We start from the raw sequence: 20,763 nt of genomic DNA, 5'->3' as shown, positions 1-20,763 counted from the left end.
TTTATGGAAGCATTTAGAAATTTGTTATGAAGAACATTTACTTCATTGTCTCTTGTGAAAACAAACTACCTTGAACTTCCCACTGACAAAGAACATAAACATAGTCTATAATTTACCCTGTCTACATCACCCTTAGCCAAAGAGGTTATAGTCATGTACCATTTATTTCTCTTTGAACTTCACTATTTCAAATTATATTAATAGAATTTATTGCCTCTCCATATATGTTTTAAATTGGACAACACAACTACCATTCAGCTTTATTTTTAAATATTTTTTCATTGATAAGTCATTGATCCAATTATAATAAAGAATGAAAATGCATATAGAGAAATCATTTTCAGACACATATTATTCATTATCCGTGACTCATATGCCAGCAGGTATCATCATTGATCCAGAAGACCACTTTGTCTTCATTCATTTCTATATTGTTTATTGATTAATTCATTAATTCACTAATTAAAATTTTAAATCTCTATGACAATCAAAAGCTTAACAAGATCTTAAGATCCCTAATACGTATGAAGAATCATCCCTACATTAATATCTGTCATTATCTTGTTTTCTCATGTGCTTTTAATCAAGATAATGCTTCCTATTAATCCCATGATTGTTACCAGAATACAGTTCACCTTCTTTGATTGGATTTCACACTTTTTATTCGTACAGTGAATATACTTAGACAAAGCAGCAAAACCAAGACAAGAACGTTCATTATAACTCACATTGGTCAGCTCCGGGGCTCTGCATCAAGGAAGAATCCTTAACTTAGTCCACTGTGTCTGTCCTGAGAAGCAGAGCGCAAAGCAGATGATATAACTAATTGAGACATTCTCTCCATTGATCCTTGCTTTTCACATTTTGTTTATTCAGCAGTTTGGGCAATGATTAATTTGGGATCTATTTTTCCCTTAAGAAAAGAACAATGTTGATCTTGCAAATTGATCCAGCATCTGAACAATGTCTATGACTTATAATGTTTGTCATCTTTATACAGGTAGTAGTCATGAAGCATTTATTTCTAAAGGAACTTCAGGATTTTCATAATATAGCAATAGTATTTCTCACATAAACACATATTTTTATAATTGATCAATGCTTCATTACATTCATCTTTATTTATAAATTTATAGATTCTCCCATTTATTTAATTAAAATAATAGAATAAAAATGAATGAAGACTAACACCAAAAGCAAGATCCTTATTTATTCCTGACATCGATCTATAGGACCCCTTTAAACAATAGTGATGGATCTTGTGTTAGACCTTAGAGATCGACACATACTAGTATTCATCGTATATATCTCATATAGCCACAGGTGCTCATCATCGATCCAATCTTGTCTCTCCTTTACTTCAGTCATTTCTATAGGTTCATTGATTAAATCATTAATTTACTACTATTAATTTCTAAACATTAATAAACAAAAACCCAAGAAGAGCCTTTATATCCCTATTTTATACATTGGTTATTCTAACATCAATGTGTCACTTTCATTAATTATCCTCAGATTTCCACTGGAATAATCAATATAATGTTTAATATATCCCATATTTATCACTAGATGCATTTGCCTTCTTTAATTATATTTCAGACTTTCTAATAAAACAGTGAATTACCTTTTTAAAAAACACAGAAACTAAGAAAAGAATTTTTACTGTTACATTAAATTTCGTCTTCTTATATAGAGACAACCACACAGCTCATGACCACGGAAGATGCTCTACTCAGCTTGAGTGTTTCCATTCCCAGGAGTACAGAGTAGAAGGTGATAAAATAAAATAAAAAGAGAGAGAAAGAGCCAATCATCACTGATGCTTTCTTTCCGTATTTTATAAATTCACTATTGATTTATTTTTCTTTTCATATATATACATATATTATATATATACATATATCTTACAAAAGGAAAAACTCAATCTTCAAGACCAAGAAGAATAAGGATTCTTCCTTATAAGAGTATTTATGACTCAGTCAAAGAGGTGAGACCTCTATCCATTTATCTCTTAAGAGGCATCACCACACACTAAAAGTTAGATCATGCCTCACCTTCTTATTTTTTATTTTTTTCTTATTTTTTAAATACTTTTATATTTGTTGAATGGTTCCACCAATATACCAGTAGCCTTAATAATAAATCTACATCTAGGAAATTCTCACAAGAATATGATCACTGTATTTTCTTGACATCTCTTTATGGAAGCAATTCCAACTAGAAGAATAGATTTATGTTCCATGTTGGACCTCAGTTTCAGACCTATAATACTCATCATCCAAGACTTGTACTTGACCAATTACCATCATTGGTACAGGTTACTTCCTTATTGTATTCATTAACGCTTTTACTGATTAATTTGTTAACTAAAAACAAAGGTCACAAAAAGTAAAACAAAACTTCCTACTGACTATAAATCTTTCATTAATTAATTTAATATAATGCTTGATAGGCCACGATATAATTTTTTATTTTATATGACATTTTTAATAATGCACTGAAAACCTTTTTAAACAAAAACACAAAGCCAAGAAAAGTACTTTGACTATTACTCACATTGGTCCCCATGCTTTTAACACTGAGATGGAACCATGGAGTTTCTGACCATGAAATGCTGAAATCATCTTAGATGTGACCAAGCTAAGTTCAAGACAGAACAGATAATAAAAAAAAAAGGTTGAGATATTGTGTCATTGGTCATTGCATTTCACCTTTCATTGAGTCACTCATTCATGTAATCTACATTAAAACAATATATTTTTTAATTTCCCATGAGTCAATGAACAATATTGATCTGACCACTGACAGACATGAATATTAACTACCACTTACCAATACCTATATCATCCTTAGTCAAAGAATAATGACCTAATACCATATAATCCCTTACCAACATCACTGTTTTAAATATACATTAAAATATACCTTGACTAAAGACCTACTTTATAATTGGACAATATTTTGCCACCTCCATCTTTATTTATTTATGTTTGCTTATTAATTATTTCATAGATCTAATTATATAGACAGAAAATGCATAAACATAAAAATCAAAACCAAGATCCTCATATATTCCTGACAACTTTCTAGGGGATCCCTTCAAACAACGGGCATGGACTACATTTCATGTTGGACCTCCGAGTTCAACATGTAGTCATCATGTAGGACTCATATGCCACCAGTAGTCATCACTGATCCAATATCACCCCTATTTGTTTCATTCATTTCTACACTGTTTATTGACTAATTCATAATTCGCTAATAATTTTAAAACCCTAATTACTCACACATACAACAAAAAAAACAGGAAGAGCCATGATATCTTTAACCTATAAATGGAATCGAATATCTTTTAAAAATTATATTGTTTTGCATTTATGCATTAATCAATTTAATATTTCATAAAATACAATATTTATCACTGAGCTATACCTGGCCTTCTGAAATCCTATGTAAAACTTTTTAATGATATACTGAAAAAAATCAATCGCTAAACTCAAGATGAGAACTGTGGCTATTACTTACATCGGTCCGTGTGCTTTTCACACAGAGATGTAATTATATAGCTCGGCAGCGCAGAACAATGCTTAGCCAGCTAACATGTGTCCATTCTGAAAAGCATAAAGCACAATCAAAGACAAATAAATAAATAAGCCTTTAATCCTTACTGATTCTTGCTTTCCACATTTCATATTTGCAGTTACTTAAGAAGATTTGACTGTGGGTGGTGGCACACAATGCAATATATAGATGATTTATTATAGAATTGTACACTTGAAACCTATATAATTTTATTAACCAATGGCATTCCAAAAATATAATAAAAATATTTTAAACATTAAAAATTTTATGTTTTATAATGTAGATATCTGCACCTCACAGTTCCAGATTATTCAATGTCCATAACTCCTCTGTCACAGTCATTATCATTGGTCCATAGAGGCCAACTTTCTCCTCACTAATTTCGACATTTGTGTGGATTAAATCATTGATTCATTGACAATAATAAAATACATACATGATAAACAAAAACTGAAAAACCAACAACTCTGAGCATATCTAACTATTGTCTACAGAATAACTGCCAACATAGATTTTATCTTTCTCATTAATCAATCTCAATGTTACATAATTTCAATTAATCAATGTAATGTTTCATATCATATTTAGCATGGGGCAATAAATTATTTTTATTAAATGTATTAATTTTTTTGTTGAGAATATTACAGGTGTCCCTCATTTTACTCCTTTGCCCCTCTCCACCTGGCTCCTGCCCCACCCCAGGCTTCCACCATACTATTGTCTTTGACCATGGGTTATGCATGGGTTCTAGGTTAATCTCTTCCCACCCACCCCCCCCCCCCCATTTGATTTGTCAGTCTGTTTCATGCTTCCATGTCTCTGGACCTATTTTGCTCATCAATTTATTTTTTTTATTAGATTTCACAGATAAATGAGATCATGTGATACTTATCTTTCTATCACTGGTTTATTTCACTTAGCATAATAATCTCCAGGTCCCTCCATGCTGTTTCAAAGGGGAAGAGATCCTTCTTTTTTACAGCTGTATAGTATTCCATTGTGTAAATATCCCACAACTCTTTTATCTACCCTTCTACTGATGGGCACTTCAGCTGCCTCCAGATCTGAGCAATTGTAAATAATGCTGCTATTATTAAATTTTAATAATACCATGAATAATATACCCTTACACAAATTAACCCAACCAAGACAAAATCTCTGATTACTACTCACCTTGATCTCTCTCCGAAGGTGGAGGCAACAAAGCAAACTTCACCAGGGCAGAGCTGAAATCAGCCGGAGCATCTGTTCTGAAGAGTCCAAAGAGAGGAGACCAAAAGGTTCAGACTTCCTTTCATAGATCCTTACCGCACATCTTTCATGTAACCAGTCATGTAGGCATTCATGATTTGGAGTATATTTATGTTATTGGCCTTCAGGAAAACTACTGTGAACTTCCCACTGACACAGAACATAAACACTGTCTGTATTTTACCCGCTATAGCAGTGATGGCGAACCTATGACACGCGTGTCAGAGGTGACACGCGAACTCATTTTTTTTGGTTGATTTTTCTTTGTTAAATGGCATTTAAATATATAAAATAAATATCAAAAATATAAGTCTTTGTTTTACTATGGTTGCAAATATCAAAACATTTCTATATGTGACACAGCACCAGAGTTAAGTTAGGTTTTATCAAAATGCTGACACGCCGAGCTCAAAAGGTTCGCCATCACTGCTCTATAGCATCCCAAGCCAAAGAGGCTACAGAGTCATGGACCATTTGTTTCTCTTTGGACTTTCACTGTTTTCAATTATGTTAATAGAATTTATTGCCTACCCACATGTTCTAAACTGGACAATGCAACTACCATATATATATATATGATCATTGATAAATCATTGGTCCAATTATAATTAAGAATGAAAATGCAGACGGAGAAAGAACCCATTCCTTCTGTGTTGGATCTCAGAGTTGGAGACATATTATTCATCATCCATGACTCATACTCTGGCAGTTAGCATCATTGATCCAAAAAAGGACGCTTTCTCTTTATTCATTTCGATATAGTTTATTGATTAATTCATTAATTCCCTAAATAAAAAATTAAAGCTCTATTATTCACAAGAACTCAAAAGGGTCTTGATAGCCCTAATTGTGCCTGAAACCATCATCACATCTGTCATATTTATTAACATTTTTCATATATGAATTATTCAATATAATGCTGCCTATTAATCCCATATTGGCCAAGGGGATGCAATTGGGCCATCTTTGAGTATGTCATACTTTTATTAATACAGACCCCCCAAACCAAAATAAGAACTTTCGTTATAACTCACATTGGTCTCCAGGCTCCTAAAGCAGAGGTACAATCCTATGGCTCATGGTCAAGGAAGAACCTTCAGCAGGTCGACGGTGCTTGTCCTGAGGAGTATGGAGCAGAGCAGATGATAAAAATGGTTGAGACCTTCTGTCCATTGAAATTTGCTTTTCACCTCTCACATGGTCAGGCATTCGGGCAATCATTGATTCGGTGTAGACTTTTTCTCCTAAGAAAACAAATTTTAATTGGACCACTAACCCAGACTCTGAGCATTTTCTATGATTTATCCTTTAACTCTACAGGTAACAGTAATGTGTCATCTGTTCCTAATTTGCATAATATATTAATACTATTTCTTGCCTCCTCACATAATTTTTATAATTGGACAATACTTCATTGATCTGTTTTTATTTATGTTTATTTATAGATTCTATAATTTATTCAATTATGCTAATAGATGAGAATACATGAACACGAAGACCAGAAACAAGATCTTAGGATCTTCCTGTCAACTGTCTATAGGATTCCTGGGAGATGAGAATGGACAAGAGTAATTTTACATGAGAACTCAGAGTTCCAGACATGTATTTGCCCCATGTAACTCCTAGGCCACCAGTAGCCATTATCAATCCACTATTCTCTATCATTTCCTCATTATATTCTATTTGTATATTGATTAAATATTAGTCCAATAACAATAATTCTGAAAGCCTATGATTCACAAAAAACAAGATGAGCCCTCATATCTTTAAACTTAATATACATTTACTCTCACAGCAATACATCTCTTTATCATCACCTGTTCCCATGATGCATTACTGGATATAATTTTTCTTACAGGCCATATTTAACAGATACAGTTGCCATCTTTACTGATACTTCACACTTCTTAATAATACGGGGAATAAACTTAAGGCAACAACAACAACCACACTGAAACCAAGAAAATGATTTCAACCCTAACTCACATTAATCCTCAAGCTCCTACTATGAAGTGACGGGCCTGTGACTGAGAAAGGTGCACATGTCATCTAGAGTGTCTGCGTTCTGAAGAGGACAGAGAAGGGAAGACGGTAAAGGAAAACTGAGGCCAAGCCTTGCTTTCTGAGTTTCATTGACTCAGTATTAAGGTATTTATATTTTAATGTATAATTTCCATCTTAACAAAGGAAAGTTGGTAAGATAATAAATCTTAAAAGTTTTCTTCACCAAAAAACTATTTTATAATTATATATGGTAACCGATGTCAAACTAAACTTCATTGTGATCATCATTAGGCAATATATAAATATACTGACCCTTGCCCAGCTGGTGTGACCCTGGAAGACTCCTTAAATCAGCTCGAGGGTGTCCACTCTATGGAGGACAGAGCAGAGCAGAAGATAAAAAGTTTTCAAACTTTACCTCCACTGATCCTTGTTTTCTACATTTTATTTATTCATTTAGACCTTGATTAATTTTTCATATTGTGGCATATTTTCTCTGAACAAAAGATAATTTTAAAATTGAGACTGATCAAGAGCAAAATAATATTGACTATTACTCATCACTGTCTATATGGCTCTTAGGCAAAAAGGAATATGCTACTTCCACTTATGGCTTCATAAGTAGATTTTAATTTTATTGCCTCATCACATATGTTCCTAGCTGGACAATGTCTCACTCTTTTCTCTTTAGTTGTTTATTACATTCTTAATGGTTTGGCTATCGATTCATTAATAATAATAAATCTAAATCTATGAACTCAAAATGAGAATATAATTTTTGTATATTCCTAACATCAACCCATGGGGTCATTTACAAGAGAAGATAAACCAGATTCTGTTTCTTGTGAACACAAGAGTTACAGACACCTCGCACTCACCGAATATGACTCCATGTGACCAGTCAACATCATTGATCCATGTTTGGGTCTCTTTTCCTCCATTGGTTTCTCTATATGTGATTATTGAAGCACTAATTCAATGCTAATAAAATAAATACATGATTCATAAAATCACAAGAAAAAGATCCTTGATTAAACCTAGCTCTGTACTACATACACAGGTTATATCTTCTACATTAATTGACTTTAATGTTGCACATTATCAATGAGTCAACATATTTTATAACATATTTGTACTTGATTCACACTTAAGTTTTTTATTATATTTATTACTTTATAATAACACTATGAATATTTTTTTTAAAAATCATGCAAACAAGGTAAAATCTTCACCTACTTTTCACCTTGGTCTCTTTTCTGCCATCATCTCAATCAGAGCAGATGCTGAAATCAGTTTGGTGCATTCATTCCGAAAAGTACAAGCAGACAAAAGAATAAAAGATATTATTTTTATAATTTAATGTGAATATACTCATTAAAATGTAAAGATACTACCTATAGAAATATAATTAGAATGAATGTATCTCAGATTAGTGTAGAAAATAGTTAAATTAGGAGACAAACATAACTAATCAAATATAAACCAAGAAGGGAGTGTAACAAACAAACAAACAAAAAACCAATAAAGAAGCACAAAAGTCAACTTAGAAATACATAAATAGTACATACAAATATATTGGTCATTACAAAAACATAAAACAATACATTAGCCAGATATGTCATAAATAATCAGAATATATTTTTAAAATTCAACTACATGTTTACCCAAAAAGAAGATCAAGACATTCTCTCCATTGTACCCTATTTTTCACTATTCATTTACAGTCATTTGAGGGTTTATTAATTAATGGTGATATTTATTTATTTTTCTCTTAATAAAATGAACTTCAAACTAATACCTGACTGAGGGCAATAATTGTTACCTGTCAGTGTGGATGCCATCCTCCGTCAAAGACATAATACCCTTGGCCCTTTTTTAACCTTTCCCACTTATATTGATATTCATTTTTTCATTATTACATATTTTATTCATGAACAAAGCTTCATGCTCCTCATCTTTATTCATTTATACATTTGTCTATTTATGCTGCCATTAAATCTTTAATAATAATATTTTTAAAATTCATGAACTCAAAGACCAAGAACGAGATCCTTTTATATTCCTGACATCTGTCCACAGGTTCCTGTCATAAAAGGACAACGTGCCGGACTCCATTTGTGTTGGATGTCAGACTTCCAGATACCTATTGAGCTCATATGCCCCACAATGCACCAGTGATCATTGTTGGTCCAGGGGTGGCCTTCATTCTGTATTGTCATCTACATGAATCTCAAAAAAACAAAAACAAGAGTGAGATTTTTAGGCAGCTCTAACATCCATTTTTACAATCACTTCCACTAAGACCAGACTCTTATCATTAACTGAGCTCAGTGTTTCATATATGGATTAATCAACACAATGTTTCATGGTAATATATTTAACAGTGACATCTCTACTCTTCTTTGATTATTAGAGGCACAGTGCCTGAAATTTGTGCACGGGGGCGAGGGGAGAAGGGGGTACCTCAGCCTGGCCTGCATCCTCTTGCATTCTGGAACCCCTTGGGGGATGTCATGGACCTCTTGTGGGGAGCTGACAGACATCCCTCTCACAGTCCGGGACCCCCTCATTCCTTACCACCCCCCTGCTCACTACTCCTTACCACTCGTTTAGCTGCTCCTTCATGCAGCCGTGGAGGTGGGAGAGGCTCCTGCCATGGCCACTGCACTCGCCAGCCTTGAGCCCAGCTGTGGGGGCAGCTCCTGGGCTGAGTGTCTGCCCCATGGTGGTCAGTGCGCATCACAGCGACCCGTCGTTCTGGTCCTTCCACTGTAAAGGTCACTTAGGCTTTTATTATATAGATAGTAACACTTTTTAATAATACAGGGAAAATCTTAAAAAATAAAACACAGTTAAAGCAAAAAGAACATTGGCTATTACTCACAGTGGCCTCCATGCTCCTAATACAGACGCAGTCCCAGAGCTCTTCCCCAGGGAAGATGTTGACATCAGATGCAGTGCATCCATTCTATGGAATACAATGCACAGCAGAACCAAAGAAGCAATCGAGACATTACCTCCATTGGTCCCAATTCCGCCATTATTTAGTCAGCCATGTACATAATTGGTCATTTGTGATTGTGTCTATTTTACTTTCTCTTAAGTGACTAAACAATACCAATATAGACACTGAAAGACTATGAGCACTGGTTGTTGCTCATTACTATCTATATCAAATTTAGCATAAATAAACAGCGTCCTTATACTGTTTATTTTCACTGATCTTCAGTGTTCACAATATATATGAATAGTATTTCTTATCAGACCACATATTTGTATAATTGGAAAATGTTTTACCCCATCATTTATTTGTAATATATTTATTGGTATAGTCACTGATTCAATTATATTTATAGAATACAAATGAGTGAAAAACAAAATAGGACCCTGTATATCCTGGTATTTCAGCCACATGAAATGGATTTATTTTTTTATTGGACCTCAGAGTTCCAGTGGTATTCGTTGCATATGACTTAAATGCCAGGAGTCATCATCATTGGATTTGCTCTTTTTACCAACTGTCATCTATGTTTTTTGTTGGTTAAATTCACTAATATAAAAATAAACATAAATGAAGAAAAATCACAAATAATATCCTGGAATATCTCTAACATCCATTTTTTATTTATTTTATTGTTGAGAGAACTACAGATGTCCCCCGTTTTGTCCCCATTGCCCCCCTCCACCATCCATCTATTGAATCATTTCCACTGAAACCAAACTCTTTCATTAACTGAACTCAGTGTTTCATATGTAAATTAATCATCATATGGTTTCATATAAATAACATGTGATATTGACATGATTGGGCTTCTTTGATTATATTTAATACTTTTAATAATAAAAAGGAATTTTTTTTAAAACACCCAATCCAATACAAGAACACTGACGATTACTCACGTGACTCTCCATGCTCCTCACACACCGATGCAACCATAGAGCTCTGACCATGGAAGATGCTGCAATCAGCCCAAATGTGTCCTTTCTGAGGAGTATAGAACACAACCAATGATAAAAAAATTTAGTGATTTAGTCACTCATTAATCTAGAGTACATTTATTTCAATTTATACTAAGGAAATAAACAACTTAGAACTTGTCCCTCACCTAGGAAATGAACATTGACTAGCGCTTAACAGTCCAAATTTCTTAATAGTACTCTTTGCCTCACAATGTATTTTTATAATTGGACAATACTTCATTCATGTTTATTTATATATCTTTTATTGATTATTACATTTATCCAATTATAATAATAGAATAAAAGAAACCCTAAGACCGAAACCATCCTTGCATATTCCTAAGTTCTGTCTATGGGATCCTTTTAAATGAAGAGAAGGCACTGGTTGCTCTGTGCTGGACCTCAGAGTTTCAGACACATTGAAATTTATCATCCTCTCCTCAAATGCCACTGGTTCTCATCACGGGTCCAGGACTAGCAGACATTCCCTTTGTTCATTTCCAACTTGTTTATTAATTCATTAATTCACACTCCCACCCAAACCAACACAAGAACTTTGACGATCACTCACAATGGTGTGCATGCTCCTGACATACAGAGGCGAACGGCGGGCGGGAGGCCAGGGAAGACACTGACGTCATCTCAGGTGGGTCCATTCTGAGGAGCACAGAGCAGCGCAGTCAACAAAAAAAATAATTCATCTACATGGGAACTTCCTTCCCACCTTTCATTTACTAAGTTGGGTAGGTATTTGTTAATTCTTCATTATGTATTTTTACCTATTGACAAAGGGACCAACCTCAAACTTGAAACTGCTCCAGAAGCATAAAATTGACTTAATTACCCTCATCTACATAATCCTTGGCCAAAGAAGTAAAACCTTTGATCAATTTATATCTAAATGGGCATCGATGTTTTTTTTTATTTTTATGTAGTATGTCTTATATTACAACATGATCAAAATTGGACAAGGCCTCACTTTCTCCTTTATCTAAGTATTATTTTTATTCGATGAGTTTATCAATGATTCATTAATAATAATAAATCTAAATCTACAAATTCAAAATAAGAACATGACCTTTGGGTATTTCTAACATCTGTCTATAGCATCATTTCCAAAGAGGAATGAGACTAATTATGTATTGTGCTGTATCTCAGAGTTTCAAACACTTCATCATCCATGACTCACCTAAACTGGTCCATGTTTGGGTTTCTCTTTTTTTGATCATTCAAGTCTATATTGGTATCACTAAACCTTTAATTACTCAATGATAACAAAGTAAGTAACATTATTCACACAAAAAAAAGAACCAAAGAGCAAGGTCCTTGAATGTCCCCACCCTCAGCCTAAACAATCACTTCCCATATAGATTACATCTCTTCCATTAATCAACCTCAATGTTACATTATGGATTAACCAACATGTTCCATATCACGTTGAGTGTTTGGACAATAATTAAGTTTTTAATTAATTTAATAATTTTAATGACACTGTGCATACTCTTAATCTAGTCACCTGAACCAAGATAGCATCTTGGACTATTCATTACTCACCTTAGTCTCTTTCTTGACACAGAGGCAACATGACAATCTTGATCACAGCAGAAGCTGAAATCAGCTCCATCGATTCTGAAAAGTACCAAGCAGAAGTGATAAAAAGATTGAGACAGTTTCTCTATTGATCCATGGTTTCCATCATTCACATACACAGTTATTTGGGTAATTATTTCAAATAGTAATATATACTTATCCTTCTCTTAACAAATTAATTGTCAAAATTTTAACTATTACTTAACACTATCTATAGTATATATCATACTTTGTCGAAATGTAATACACCTGGTGTATTTACTATTCATTCCAACTTATATTAATATCATTTTTATTTATTAGATATTTTAATAATAAATAATGCTTCGTCCTCTTCATCTTTTTCCATTTGTTTATTTGTTCATTTATTCTGCACTTTATATTGTTAAAAATACATGGCCACAAGCCCAAGAAAATGATCTTATATATTCCTGACATGTGTCTATAGGTTCCCTTCAAACAATTGGAGTGGACTAGATTCCTTTTGTGCTGCACCACCTCAGGGTTCCAGACACATAATATTCATTGTACGTGCTCATAAGCACCACTCATCAACATAAGTCCAGGTTTTGCCCTTTTATTCTTCACCTTTTTGAGATTAATTCAATAATTCACTAATAATCACAAAGTAAATTAATCAATGGTAAAAACCCAAGTTTCTTGAAACTCCCTAACCTCTGCCTATAGAATTATTTCCTACAGAGATTAGATCTCTTTCTGTATTTGGCCTCAATGATTCATGTATCAAGTCATCAAATCATGCTTTCTATCAACACCAGCTTCATAAGTAGGCTATGGTTGGACTTCTGTGATTATATTTCACAGGTTTTTATACAATAAATACTGCTGGGCAAACCACCAACCTCATCAAGGAATGTGACTATCATTCACAGTGGTCCCCACACAGAGGCAACCATAATGTTTTTGATCACCGGGATCAGAGCAGAACCTTACCAGCAGCGAGCATCTACCCTGAGGAATACAAAACAGAGCAGATGAAAAACAGGTGAAGACATTCTCTGCATTGATCATTGCTTCCCACCTGTCACATTCTTAGTCATTTAAATATTAACTAGTTAATTTTAATAATTAACTGTCTCTTCTAAAAGAAAGAACAACATAGACTTCACCACTGATCTGAAGCAGTAACACCTACTGTTCCTGTTAGCGAAAGAGGTTAACACCCTTAATCCACTGGTTTCCTAAGGGCCATTATATTAATGGCATTTCTTGTGTCGTGTCATATTTTTATAATTAGACAATGCTTCACAGTCTTCGTCTTTATTCATTTATGTAATTGTATAGATTACTTACTGATTTTTTCATAATACAGTAAAAATTAATGAGGCACAGAAGTCCAAAAACAAGATCTCTGTGTACTCTTAATCTTAACCTTTCTAGAGGATCAGTGCCAACGGAGACCTAGCCTAGATCTCTTCTGCATTGGCCCTGACAATTGCAGACACATCCTATTCATTGCCCATGACACATCCTACCGGGTGTCCATCATTAGTCCAAGATTTGCCCTTTTCCCTCATCCATGTTTCTTGATTTACTAACTTTCATTTGACTAATAATAACAAAATAAATTTACATGATCACAATAATTCAAGAACAATGCTCTTAAGTCTCCCTAACATCTGTCTACAGAATAATTTCCCTCAAAACTATCATTAATCAATCTTAGTGTTGCACAAATCTATTAAGGAACATATGTCCCACATGAACCCCATAGTGGGCCATGGTTAACTTCTTTCATTATACTTAACACATTTTATGAACAATACAGTTAATGTTCTTAAACAAGTCACCCAAACCAACGTGAGAGAGTTCGCTATTACTCACACTGGTCTCCATGCTCCCCACAGAGTTCTTGGCCATGACAGAAGTACTACATCAGCTAGGTGCATTCACTCTGAGTATAAGCAATACAGATAATACAATATTAAGACATTCTTGCCATAAATACATACTTTTCTCATTTCATTTTCTTAGTCATTTAGGTATTTGGAGACTATTAATTTTTAAACAAAATCAAAACTATTTCACTTCCCAGAAAGCCAGAACAGAAATGGTATTGTATATCTCTATTTAACTCCCTTCAATCCAACTGATAAGAGCAATTTTTTTTCATAAGGAGGACATAACATGAGTAGAACTTGATGAAGGATGAGGTTTCAACATATACTCATCACTGGTCAGGAGCTCTGTCACCTTAATCTAAGTAAATTATTAACCTGTTTGTTAATTACTGATGAGAAAATCAGTATGTCTGTGTACAAACTCAAAATGATAACTAACTGACTGTAACCGCAGGTGCTCACTGGCCTGAGGATTGGGGAATAATAGACTTTTTCCAAATTCAATGAGGAAAAATGGACAACGTTGGAAATCTTGAAGGTGCACAGCGTGATGATCTGATTTACACTGTGCAATGATCACCCATGGGGCACAGTGAAGCCAAATGGATTGGTCTTAACTGTCATTGAACATATTTTTGTCACCGGTTCATGCTCGGCCATCTTTAATGCAGTTCATTGATTAAATTATATAATCGTGTGACTATTAAATTAAGTTTTTAAAAACTGCATCGTTACAGCCCAGAACATGAACATTGGCAAATACATGTCCCTTATGCTTAGGTACAAAATCCTCTCCATATTGTTAACGGACTTCAGTTCTCTGAAATGGATTGGGGATGATGTTTGTTTCATTACTTATGCCATCTTCCTTCCACATGTGACCCATTTATCCTTCATTTGTTCATACGTTTGTGTAGTTATTATTGCAGGAACTTCTTTTTTTTTTTTTTTAAATATATTTTATTGATTTTTTACAGAGAGGAAGGGAGAGGAATAGAGAGTTAGAAACATCGATGAGAGAGAAACATCGACCAGCTGCCTCCTGCACATCTCCTACTGGGGATGTGCCCACAACCAATGTACGTGCCCTTGACCGGAATCAAACCCGGGACCTTTCAGTCCGCAGGCCGACGCTCTATCCACTGAGCCAAACCGGTTTCGGCAATTGCAGGAACTTCTAATAAGAAATCAAATCTGTTTTGCACTGGACCTCGGAGTTCTAGGTAAGCAGTATTTGCCCTTGACTCACCTGCCGCCAGGGCACAGTATTGACTCAGTATTCACCCTCTTGTTCTTCATTTAGTGTCATTTTGTGAAGCGAGAAATCATTAATTCATTAATAATAAATATATAACAAATTAATTTTTAAAGTAGCTTTAATATGCCTAAACATATGATACAAAATCATTTTCTAAAGAGCAAATAGTCTAGGTCTGTTCTGCTAATGAATCTCAGTGTTGAATATATGGATTAGTCAATGTACTTTCTTCAGTGTAACCTCTTTATTATTAATCCATGATTGACATGGACTAATCTCTTCCATCTGTCTATAGAATTATTTCCCTCAGCAACTCATCTCTTTTGTTAAATAACCTCAATGATTTGTATATAAATTAATAAACATAGTGCTTCATAGTAATTGCATTTTGATTGGCATGCACTGATTATATTTCACACTTCTTAGTAATAGAGTGAATACCCTTAAACCACACAAAATGAGACAAGAACGTGAATATTACTCACTGACACAGAGATCCATGGTCAAGACCATCACCACAGAAGAATCTTGAAATCAGTTAGGGCGGGTCCGTTCTGGAGTACAGAGCACAGTAGGTGGTTTAAAAAGATTGAAATGTCTTATCTACTGATTCTTGCATTTGACTTTTTATTAGTCATTTAGGATAACTAGCAACATGGAAAAATGTCTAAATTCTCCCAAGTGACCAAATAACGGTGACCTTGCCACGGACACAGAATAGGAACATTGTCTAGTACTATGAAATGCTAACTATAGAATCGTTAGCCAAAGAGGTAACACCTGTCGACCATTATTTCCTAATGTGCAGGAGTTTTTTCTATATAGATGCATAGTATTTCCTATCTAACTACATATCTTTATATTTGGGCAATTCTCATGATCTTCATCTTTACCTACGTTTTTATTGATTATTTCATTGATCCAGTTATAAATAGAATGACAATACATGAATGTAAATAAAAAACAAGACGCTCATAGATTCCTGAATTGTAGGGGATCCCTTCATACAGGGCAATGGACTAGTATGCGTTTGTGTTGGAAGCCAGATACGTGTTCGGCGTATGTAACTCACACACCACCAGGAGTCATCGTTGATCCACGATGTCACTGTCCCTCTTTTTCTCTAATATTTTCTATAATTTCTACAGAGTAATTTATTCATTTATCAATATAATTTTATGATCCTATTATTCATAAAAACACAAGAAAAGCCTTAATATCCCTAATCTTTGTATCAAATCATTCTTCATAATCTCTCATTGAAGAATGAATATTCTTTGTATATATATTCATCGACATCATCAATGTTATATCAATGAATAAAAGAAATCTCACATTTGTCACTGGGCTAGAGTTGGCTTTCTTTGATTATATTTCACACTTTTTAATGATACAGTGAATAGCCATTAAAAAAATGTTGGAACTGAGACAAGAACTTACTTACAAATAGAGGCAACCAGAGAGCTCGTGACAAGCGAAGACGCTGGAGTCAGCTCCAGAGCACCCACTCTCAGGAGTACAGAGCACAAAACAGCACAGAAAGATGAGACCTAATCTCCATTGCTCCCTGACTCCTACATTTCATTATTCGTTGATTAATGATCAGATATATTTGTTCTTCTCTTAATAAATTAAACATCAGAATTATAACTGACTCAGAGCAGTAACTATTACTTATCATTATATATCTCATTCTTAATCAAAGATGTAATACACTTGGATCCATTTAATATTGATTGCAATAGACATCAGTATTATTTTTATTCTATACATTTTAACAATGAACAATACTTCACCCTCTTCATCCATATTTATTTTGTCATTTATTCTTTTATAATAATATTTTGTAAAATTTACGAACACAAAACCAAGAACAAGAGCTCTGTAAATTCCTGACATCTGCCTATACAGTCACTTCTAACAGAAAGAAGGGACTAGGTTCCTTTGTGTTAGACCTCAGAGTTCCAAACACATTCTTTTTTACTGTATGTGTTTGAGCCATAGGTCACCAGTCGTCATCACGGTGACAGGCTGGGATTCTTTTCTTCATTCTCAGCTATACCTGTTTACTAATCAATTTGTCAATTCATTAATCAGAAAAAAAAAATCTGCGAATATTAAATACTCAAGGACAAGATTCTTAATATCTCTAATATTTATCTATAGAAGCATTTGCCTCAATGAATATGCCTATGAGATTAATCAGCTTCATTGATACAAATACCCATTCATTGACATCAAGTTTCATGTCAATTCCATACTTACTATGTGAGTATGACTAGTCTTCTTTGAACATATTTAATACTATTTTTTAGCATTACAGTGAATACTTTATCTGAACCAAGAGAAGAATTTGGCTCTGACTTACATGCACCTCGACAGAGAGCCGACCAGTGGAGCTCCTGATGATGGTCAAGGGCTCGGTCAGCTACAGGGTGTCCGTGCTGAGGAATACAAGCAGAGAAGATTGGAACGAAATTGAGAGACGGTCTACTGAGCCACACAGTCCCCTTCCATTTAGCCAGTCACTCAAGAATATAATATGGACTCATGAACAAATCAAACAAGATCAAACTTGACACAGACCACGAATTAAAAACTTTGACTGTTATTTACTGTCTGTATCATTCTTAATCAAAGAGGGAAGACAACTGAACCATTTACATTTCTTAATGAATGACAGTATTTTCAATAAGCATTAGAAATGTTTACTGTCTCATCCTCTTGATCTTATTTATTCTTGTTCCTTGGTTCTTTTTGAATCATTTATTAAAATAGAATCAAAATTCATGAAAATGAACCGAGGAAATGGTCCTTTTTAAGTCCCTCATATCTGTCTATAGGATCACTTCAAACAAAGGCACTAGACTATGTCTCTCTCTTTATTGGACCTCAGAGTTTCAGACACATTGTATTCATCATCTCCGTGACTCTTACTCCAGCAACAATCATCATTGGTCCATGCTGTGGCCTGTTTGTCTTCATGCTCATTGTTCTATCTCTCTCATTAATTGTCATCAATATTTCAAATATGTATTAGTAAATATAATGCCTCATAATATCTCATATTTATCATTTCCTTTGGTTGGTGTGGGGCTTAAATTTCACACTTTTAGCAATACAATGAATACCCTTTTAAAAAATTCTTAAACAAACACAAGAACTGTAACCTTTACTCACATTTCATCTCAATGCTTTACACAGAGGAAACCATAGATCTTGTTACCATGGAAAACACTTAAATCAGCTTGAGCATGTTGATTCTGAGGAGTACAAGACAGAGCAGATAATTAAAAATTGAAACCTTTTCTCCATTAGTTGATTTCTTTCTCATTTCATTTTATCAGTTATTTAGGTATTTACTTCTTCAGAACATATACATATAAAACATAAATATACATATTAAAAATTAACATCCTCAAATCAAGACTGACACAGGCTAATAAAACTGTATATTAATTCTCAGTGTCAGTGTTCATATAATCCTTAGAAAAGAGGTAATGCACTTGGTCCATTTCCTTCTTAACATCAGTTTTTCATTTTATGTTAATTGTATTTCTTGCATCACCATACTTGATAAGTCTTCATCCTTGTTTTATTTAGTGATATATCTGTTTATTGGTTCTATCATTGATTCATTGATATTAATAGTAATATACTAGAAATCCATGAATCCAACATGACAACAATAATTTCCTTGCATATTCCTAATGAGAGAGGAAACAGACTAGATTTTGTTTGGTTTTGGACCTCAGACTTCCAGACACATAGCAATCATAGTACCTCCTTCATATGCCATCAGTGATCATCATTGGTCCAGTTTTGGGCCTCTTTTTCCTCATTCTCACCTACAGTTGTTAATTGTTCAATCTACTCCTGATAATTAAACACATATGTGTGAATCACAAAAATGCAAGGACAAGAGCCTAAAGATTGTTGTCACACGCCTTTAGGACCAATGGCTTATTGATTATACCTCTTTTCATTAATCATCCCCATTATTCCAAAGGTCAGGTAGTCAACATAATGTTTCGTACATTTCCAGTTTAATCATTGGACCATGGTTGGTCTTTTTTCCACTTTTTAAATTACTACAGTGATATCCTAAACAAACTTCCCTGACCAAGACAAGACCTTGGATTATTACTCACACTGGCCTTCATGCCCCTCCATGGAGCTTCTGAACACAACAGATGCTGAATCCCCTTCAGGCGGTTTCGTTCTGAGAAGTGAAAAGCAAAGGAGACAATAACAAGATGGAAACATTACCGCACCTTACATTTAGTCAATCATGTAGAAGACAGTAATGTGGGCTAATACTTAAAATTATACTTTTAGTGACCAGAATAAGATCGAAGATGGAAGGTACTGGAACCATTTATTTTTGGTAACGGAATACAGTATTTTCAATAAACTGGAATATTTTTTATTCCTTCACCACAGATTACAAGTGTATGATGTGGCTGAGCATCGACCTCTGAATCAGGAGGCCGAGGTTTGACTCCCAATCGGGCACATGCTCTGGTTGTGGGCTTGGTCCCCAGTGGGGGGTGTGCAGGAGGCAGCCAATTAATTTCTCTCTCTCATCATTGATGTTTCTATCTTTCTCTCCCTTCCTCTCTGAAATCAATTTAAAAAAATTTTTTAAAGAGTGCATGTTATTCATCTCTGACTTTTAAAATTTGTACATTGATTCTGAAATTGATCCATTTATAAAATAATAAAAATCCATTCATTTCTACATTTGTATCAAATAAATCATTAATTCATTAATAATAATTAAATGAACACATGACTCACAATATCCAAGGACAAAATTGTTGAATATCTCTCACATTTGTCTATAGAATCATTTCCTACAGAGGCTAATTCTTTTTCATTAATCAACCTCAATGCTGTACATTATTGATTAATAATATACTGTTTTTTATCATTTGGCCATAGTTAATTTTTTATTATGTTTAATATTTTTAATAATTCAATAAATATGTTTAAACAAATAATGCAGTCTAAGATGACAACTTAATGAACTTCAGTATTTTCAATAAATATTCATCTTTTTTATCATTCTTATCTGCATAAGTTCATTTATTAATTCATTGATTCACTAATATTAAATTTTAAAACTATATGATTCATAAAAAACAAGAATAAGAGTAATAAATGTTCCACATATAGGACCATTTGCCATATTGATATATCTCTTTAATTATCATCAATGTTTCATGTATGATTAATAAAGACAATCTTCAGACC

The 20,763-nt window shown here is 33.9% G+C and overlaps 5 non-coding genes and 8 pseudogenes across 5 annotated transcripts; all 13 read right to left on the bottom strand.

The window, feature by feature from the left end:
- Window positions 1-327: 327 nt before the first annotated feature.
- On the bottom strand, window positions 328-400 carry LOC139000975 (small nucleolar RNA SNORD113/SNORD114 family; annotated as a pseudogene).
- Window positions 401-1,264: 864 nt separating this feature from the next.
- On the bottom strand, window positions 1,265-1,341 carry LOC139000958 (small nucleolar RNA SNORD113/SNORD114 family; annotated as a pseudogene).
- A 902-nt stretch (window positions 1,342-2,243) lies between these two features.
- On the bottom strand, window positions 2,244-2,316 carry LOC139001084 (small nucleolar RNA SNORD113/SNORD114 family; annotated as a pseudogene).
- Window positions 2,317-3,129: 813 nt separating this feature from the next.
- Window positions 3,130-3,199, bottom strand: LOC139000813 (small nucleolar RNA SNORD113/SNORD114 family). Its single transcript, XR_011469724.1, has one exon. It is a non-coding gene; the product is annotated as a small nucleolar RNA SNORD113/SNORD114 family (small nucleolar RNA).
- A 670-nt stretch (window positions 3,200-3,869) lies between these two features.
- Window positions 3,870-3,937, bottom strand: LOC139001174 (small nucleolar RNA SNORD113/SNORD114 family). The gene has a single exon (XR_011469897.1). It is a non-coding gene; the product is annotated as a small nucleolar RNA SNORD113/SNORD114 family (small nucleolar RNA).
- A 1,549-nt stretch (window positions 3,938-5,486) lies between these two features.
- On the bottom strand, window positions 5,487-5,559 carry LOC139000884 (small nucleolar RNA SNORD113/SNORD114 family; annotated as a pseudogene).
- Window positions 5,560-6,412: 853 nt separating this feature from the next.
- LOC139001102 (small nucleolar RNA SNORD113/SNORD114 family) lies at window positions 6,413-6,484 on the bottom strand. Its single transcript, XR_011469847.1, has one exon. It is a non-coding gene; the product is annotated as a small nucleolar RNA SNORD113/SNORD114 family (small nucleolar RNA).
- A 1,197-nt stretch (window positions 6,485-7,681) lies between these two features.
- On the bottom strand, window positions 7,682-7,755 carry LOC139001235 (small nucleolar RNA SNORD113/SNORD114 family; annotated as a pseudogene).
- Window positions 7,756-8,957: 1,202 nt separating this feature from the next.
- LOC139001218 (small nucleolar RNA SNORD113/SNORD114 family) lies at window positions 8,958-9,029 on the bottom strand. Its single transcript, XR_011469917.1, has one exon. It is a non-coding gene; the product is annotated as a small nucleolar RNA SNORD113/SNORD114 family (small nucleolar RNA).
- A 1,242-nt stretch (window positions 9,030-10,271) lies between these two features.
- LOC139001160 (small nucleolar RNA SNORD113/SNORD114 family) lies at window positions 10,272-10,341 on the bottom strand. The gene has a single exon (XR_011469887.1). It is a non-coding gene; the product is annotated as a small nucleolar RNA SNORD113/SNORD114 family (small nucleolar RNA).
- An 851-nt stretch (window positions 10,342-11,192) lies between these two features.
- LOC139000918 (small nucleolar RNA SNORD113/SNORD114 family) lies at window positions 11,193-11,268 on the bottom strand (annotated as a pseudogene).
- Window positions 11,269-18,392: 7,124 nt separating this feature from the next.
- On the bottom strand, window positions 18,393-18,469 carry LOC139000869 (small nucleolar RNA SNORD113/SNORD114 family; annotated as a pseudogene).
- A 782-nt stretch (window positions 18,470-19,251) lies between these two features.
- On the bottom strand, window positions 19,252-19,326 carry LOC139000797 (small nucleolar RNA SNORD113/SNORD114 family; annotated as a pseudogene).
- Window positions 19,327-20,763: the final 1,437 nt, after the last annotated feature.

The sequence above is a fragment of the Myotis yumanensis genome, unplaced genomic scaffold, assembly GCF_028538775.1.
Source record: "Myotis yumanensis isolate MYYU_CA2020_CCGP unplaced genomic scaffold, mMyoYum1.0.hap1 SCAF_1, whole genome shotgun sequence".
NCBI classification, from domain to species: domain Eukaryota; kingdom Metazoa; phylum Chordata; class Mammalia; order Chiroptera; family Vespertilionidae; genus Myotis; species Myotis yumanensis.
Note: the sequence above shows the minus strand (reverse complement) of the source record. Positions and strands in the feature narration are given on the sequence as shown.